General features: G+C 39.0%; 1 pseudogene; it reads left to right on the forward strand.

The window, feature by feature from the left end:
• Positions 1–999: 999 nt before the first annotated feature.
• LOC111826595 lies at positions 1000–1100 on the forward strand (annotated as a pseudogene).
• Positions 1101–6555: the final 5455 nt, after the last annotated feature.

Raw genomic sequence — 6555 nt, forward strand, 5'->3', positions numbered from 1 at the left:
ATGTAGATGGTGTCGACGGCTGCCCACAGAATGTGATTTTAGGGATCAGCGACTGAACACCGTAACAGAGAAACACCTCCCTTTCCTGCCTCTGCCGGGCAGCCTCTGTGCCTGAAGTTCAATCATTAGCTATTCTTTCCTTGGACTTTAGGAAGTATCTCTCAAAAGGAAAACAGTGTCATTTACCATCTAACATGAATTAGTTTTGTCAGTGGGCAGCTTTAGTATATAGAAGGCAATGAGCATGTCAGAGAAAGGGACAGTTCTAGGCCTGGAGAGGTTTGAGGACAGGCTTTGGTGGGATGATTGAATGAAGGGCTCTGGGCATCCCAAAGGCAATTGAGGACAGAGTCAGGAGCCAATACCACGTGTGGGAGAGACAGAGAGAGGAGGTGGGAAGGCAAAATTTTATCCTTTGTATAATACTGCCTGCAGGTGGTGACAAGCACTTTTTAAGTATCTAGTATATAGGCTCCATGCTAGGCACTCTCATTTTGAAATATAGCTAAGACCCAGTCCCTGTTTTTAAAGAACTCCCAGTCTGATAGAAAAATCAGATACATCAACAACCTTTGTATCATGTCTCAGGTGGCAACTGGGAGAGCACAAAAGGAATGGTGACTGACTTCCTGGGAGTCTTCAACCAGGAGGCCATGCTGTAGTGATATTTGAAGGGAGGATGAGCCTGGTGGACAAAGAAGGGGGCTACTCCTACTCAAGGGGAGGACATTTACAGAGGCAAGGAGATATGGGAGCACACACACCAGGCAACTGCTAATGCATAAGGCTGGAGGGTAGCGTCTATCCTACACCACCACAGTGATGGTTCTAAAGTCTGACCATGTCATCCACCCATTTGAAATCATTCACACCTTTCCTGCATGGCACATATTTTCACTTGGCCTCAGTCCACCTCTCCTACCATGCTTTTCACATTATGTTCCTTAAATGACTCTCTGAATCACACTTTCCTCGCCTATAAAAATAGAGAACGTGTGAATGCTTCGGCAGCACATATACTAAAATTGGAACAATACAGAGATTAGCATGGCCCCTGCACAAGGATGACATGCAAAATTCTTGAAGCGTTCCATATTTTTATTAAGAAGTGCAAATTGGCCTGACTGGTGTGGCTCAGTGGTTGAGCATTGACCTATGAACCTGGAGGTCACGGTTCAATTCCCAGTCAGGGCATGTGCCTGGGTTGTGGGCTCCATCCCCACTGTGGGGCATGCAGGAGGCAGTTGATCATTGATTCTCTCTCATCATTGATGTTTCTATCTCTCTCTCCATTTCCCTTCCTCTCTAAAATCAATAAAAATATATTTTAAAAAGACGTGCAAATTGGTAGTTACAAAATAGTCATGAGGATGTAAAGTACAGAATAGGGAATATAGTAAATAATATTGTGATAACTATGTATGGTGCCAGGTGGGTACTGAAAATATTGGGGGGGGGGAGAACACTTTGTAAAGTATATGATTGTCTAAGCACTATGCTGTACACCTAAACCCAATACAAAATAATATTGAAAGTAAACTGTATAAATTGAAAAATAAAAATAAAGAAAAATAGAGAACTATATCAGGTTACCTAAACTCAGCTCCCTGCATTTTTCACAGATAGCCTAATGACAGCCACCAAAGCTTGCTATCTGGTGAATGAGTATTTCATTTAAGAAAGGGAGAATTTCTCTTCATTACTACACTTGAATTATAGAGTTCCAGAAACATACCAGTTCTTGTAAATGTGGATGACCTCTCCATGAAGGCCCAAGTGTAGGAGTCCATGAGAACACCAATTCATCACTTATCATCTGTTTCAATTCCTACAGTGAGCCAGACACTAAACAACCATTATGTCATGTTATTAATCTATTGGAAAATAATTTAGCCTTGCTTGTAAAATATACCTATAGTATACACTTTTGTTTATATTTATTTTAAATTGTATAATTATTTCGAAAGTGTTTCAAAACTACCTAAAGGCCACATTCAAGGTGTGCTTTTATTGTACTTTGCTGCTTTTTCTTCTGTTTAGAAAAAGTACAAATAGAGTACAAGAATCATATCTTACCAAAGCAAACTGATATGTTGTAATTTGAAAAAAATGTTTTAAGTTGGAAGTCATCAACCATAAAGAAAAAACTATCAAATTGTAAGAAACAAATAGATCTGTTATCTGGAAATAAATAGACTTGCTGAGCAACTCTTAAATTTGTTTTACCAAGTAGTTACTGGCGCCTCTATTAGGCACTGGAGAGGGCACCACGCTTTCCATGAAACAAACCTTCTGTCCTTGGCAGCCTTGAGTGTAGCATGACTCTGTGCACTCTACTGAAGATGAGAATTTGGAAAATGGAGAATTTCTCATCTCCTCCTTTCCCCAACTTGCAAAAGCAACCACCCTTTAATTTAACTCTGCTGTATGAAATTCATATAAAGCTCATCAGACCTGTAATTGATCCAAAACTGGCAGTGAGGAAGTAAAGTAGCGATCAGCACAGGCAGATTGAACTACAAATGTTAGTCTGTACTTCACTCCAGAAACTGGCAGTGAATGTAACGAACCTTTCCCTCTGACACTTTTTTCTTGTGTGCCCAGGCTCGATGTTATCGATCTAGAATATCTGATGCTCCCGAGAAAAATTCCTCTGAGAGTTTTGCATATGGCCCTCAGACACCATTCTCTTTCCCTTTCCTAACCCCTCTTGGATCTCTCACTAAAGGAAAACTGCTGAATTAGTGCCAGATTTGACTGATCCTGATAATCTATACAATCCTGAAGTCTGGTTCTTAACCTCTGCAGTGCACTATCACTTTAGATAGGTGTAATCTTAGCTTATACATTCTGGGAAAATATTTAAATGGAGCCTCTCTCTTCATCTGTTTTTACTTCTTGACACTGTGTTGAAAAACAGTGTTCTTTCCTATCTGCGATTATGTCTTGCACCCTTATATCCTACATGCCTTACATTTGCATACTTAATTGCCTTTTAGAGAAGATCCTTATAAGTAAAATTAAACCATTTTTTCAAAGCATTACAATCATCCTCTTATTTATCCTTTCCTAGGTTCTTAAATATGATGTTGTAAATCCCACATATCATCCAGGCCTCAAAACTTGCTTTCTCATTAGAAAAAGAAAACCACAGAAATTCCAGTGTTGTTTTAGACAGCTGTATTATGTTGAGATGACTTCAGTCTGGAAGGTGTTCATTCTACTAGACACTTCTGGAAACAAATATTTTAGCTTGATTTATGGTACTGGAATAATTATTGTTATTTTACGGATTCCACATACTTCCATTGGAAGAGCAACATTTGGAAAGCATCTTCCAATTGTCTAGGCACCATTCCCTGTCCTGAATTATTTCAAATTAATTAAACCAGGTGGTACTTTGTGTCAACAAATTTTGGATAATGCTTGTAAATGGACTTGGAGGTGAAAAGTATAATTTAGCAGGACATGTTACTGATACGATGCCATCTGCCCGGAGACATGAAGTAACCTACAAGTACATTCTTTATACAGTTTTATGTAGATCCAATCACTATGGTATTTAGACATAATCTGGGTGGCACCTTTTCTCTCCATAACCATGTGAAACTTTGGGATTTTTAAGGAAGAACCTAAGTTGTTTCATACTGACTTCCTTTCTCCCTCTCTCAGCTCCTAGATTTGTCTGTTGAATGAACATAAAATTATTACGCAGCATGTAGGAGTTGAAGAGTGTGGTCACATTGCCTGCTCAATGCACATTTGACTGGAATTTCCACTTCTGACTTTGGAAGGAGATGGAGGAAAGAAGGTGAGATTTGAGGCATGCAGTTAATAGATTCAGCAAAGCTTACTTAGGTCAATATTTGACAAATTATTATTGACTAATAGTCTACATTATTCTTTAAAATAAGATGAAAAGTATGCATGAATAGAAAGTCAAGACGAAATATAATGTGAAGGTCAAAGGTGGAGAGAATTAGAACAGAACAATTCAGACCAATGTGAGTAAAGCCGAGTTGAGTTCGGTTCTGAACCTCCTGTGGCAAACATGTAAAGTGAAACAAACGTGATTGGTAAAGTCTAAATTTTATTCACTGAAAAGAAACCATGCAAACATTTCAGTACCCTCCCCCCCCTTATTTTGAACACTAAAAGTCACAATGGATCAGACACTGAGCTTTTTAAAGTCCATCTTCTTTTCTGCCACAGATAACATAAATGTATTATTCTATTATCTTAAACTAGGAGCCCAGCGCGTAATTCGAAATCGCGCAGTGCTGCCCACTCCCTCTCCGGCCCTTGAAGCAGCCACGGCCATCAGGCCCTCCCCCAGCACAGGTGCACAGAGGCCCCTGCCGTCCCGCCCCTGATGCTGCGTGTGCAAACTCCTGTCCGGTTGACCTGTTACGGCGTCCTGGTTAATTAGCATATTTCTCTATTTTTATATATAGAGATGGTATGGGGAGGGGGATTCCTCTTACAATGTGTCAATTAAAATCTGGGCTATAATTAACTCACTTGGTAGAATCTGGCTAGTTCATTCTTAGTCCACTTACCAGTATAAGGACCAATTCCAGTGATGCTGTTTAGAACTACTTGGGAATACTCATCTTCTTATCAGGACTCCCTTCTGCATATTCCTGTCCCTAGGTCTTTATTCAGTCTGTGATCTTTGCCTCAAATATAACTGTTAGAAATTTGAAAGTTCTGATATTTTACCCTATTATTTTTACAATTTTAGTTTATTTCTCTTTTTAATTTTAATTTTTAAAAAAATTTTAAAAATATATTTTTATTGATTTCAGAGAGGAAGGGAAAGGGAGAGAGAGATAGAAACATCAATGCTGAGAGAGAATCATTGATCGGCTGCTTCTTGCACATCGCACACTAGAGATCAAACCTACAACTTGGGCATGTGCTCTGACCAGGATTCAAACCGTGACCTTTTGCTTCATAGCCACTGAGTTATGCCAGCTGGGCTAATCTTTATTCTTTTTTTTTTTTTTTTAAATTTTGGAATACTACTCAGCTGAAAAAAAGAAGGAAATCTTACCTTTTGTGACAGCATGGATGGACCTGGACAGTATTATGCTAAGTAAATAAGCCAGTCAAAGAAAGACAAGTACCATGATTTCACTTATATATGGAATCTAATGAACAAAATAAATCAACAAAGTGGAGACAGGCTATGGATATAGAGAACAGACTGACAGCTTTCAGAGGGGAGGAAATTGGAGGCTGGATGAGAAGGGTGAAGCAAAGAAAAAAAAGAGAGAGACTCATGGACACAGACAACAGTATGGTGACTGCCAGAGGGAAGGGGCTGTAAGTGGAGGTAGAAGAGGGTAAAGGAGGGATAAACAGTGATGGAAGGAGACTTGACTTGGGCAGATAAACACACAATACAATATACAGATGGTTTATTGTAGAATTGTATACTGGAGGTCTATATAACTTTATTAACCAATGTCACCCCAACAAGATCCATTTTACCCTATCTGGTAGGCTAACAAGGTACCTTGCCTTAGTTTCATGACTCATAGCAATAGCAGTAGCCAGACTATTAACATTTGTGCCAACATCTTGAGCTCTATTTCCTACAAGGCTACATAAGGAGGTGATGCCTGCACAATCAATGGTTGCATTATAGGAGGGGAACCCTGAGCTTAAGGAACCTGGATATTTTAGAATGGCCAGTTAGCATACCTATTCCTTCACTCTGGAGGACTTTATCTCTGTCTTCCAGGTGGTCAGCTATACAATCACCCTTGGAAAGATAGTTTGGAACAATGGCAGCTAGTGTCTTTGCTTACCAGGAAAGCAGAAATGTGACAGACCCATGGAGAATCTCCCAACAATACCCCCACTCCTTTATATCTATTTAAATACTAGCCATCCTGAAAATCAAATTTTTAAGTGTGCCTTCTTTCAGCCTTCTGGGTGCCTACATTTTAGAAAAATCTTATCTCTCTCTCTGAATTTTCATTGCAATTATAGCCTCCACCAAGATTTTATTATTATCCTCTAATATATACTTCCCTGTGTCTCATGCTTTCACATGATTCAATATATTTGTCTTAGGGAGAAGCTAAGGTCTTTGAGGGCAGAAACCACTTTGGAGTTTACTTTGCATCCATAATAGTATTCAAGATTGTAGATGGTAGTATATATATATATATATATGAAAAAGCCATGGTTGGAAAGGTTGTCCATGGTAACAAAATGATAAATAATTGCCCATAATTTCCAATTTGTCTTTCTATAGTGACCAGAGAAACAATTCCTAACTAGGAGTCTGAAAGTTTTTATGATTTCATAGCTGTAGCATGCCAGGATTCTACAACCAAATCTCAGCTTGACTTTCCTGGAGTTTAATCTTGGTGTTTAAGTGACTTGTGTTGATTTATTTTTGATTAAACACAGGGGATGAAAGGAACACTCATAAGACAAGGCTGGCTCTGTTTTTGTTTATTGAGAAGCTTTTGGATAAACAGGACCATGCGATGTGCAGAAGAAAGGTGACAACAGGATGGAAGACAAAATTCTGAGATA

The sequence above is a fragment of the Myotis lucifugus genome, unplaced genomic scaffold (assembly GCF_000147115.1).
Source record: "Myotis lucifugus unplaced genomic scaffold, Myoluc2.0 scaffold_1, whole genome shotgun sequence".
Taxonomy (NCBI): domain Eukaryota; kingdom Metazoa; phylum Chordata; class Mammalia; order Chiroptera; family Vespertilionidae; genus Myotis; species Myotis lucifugus.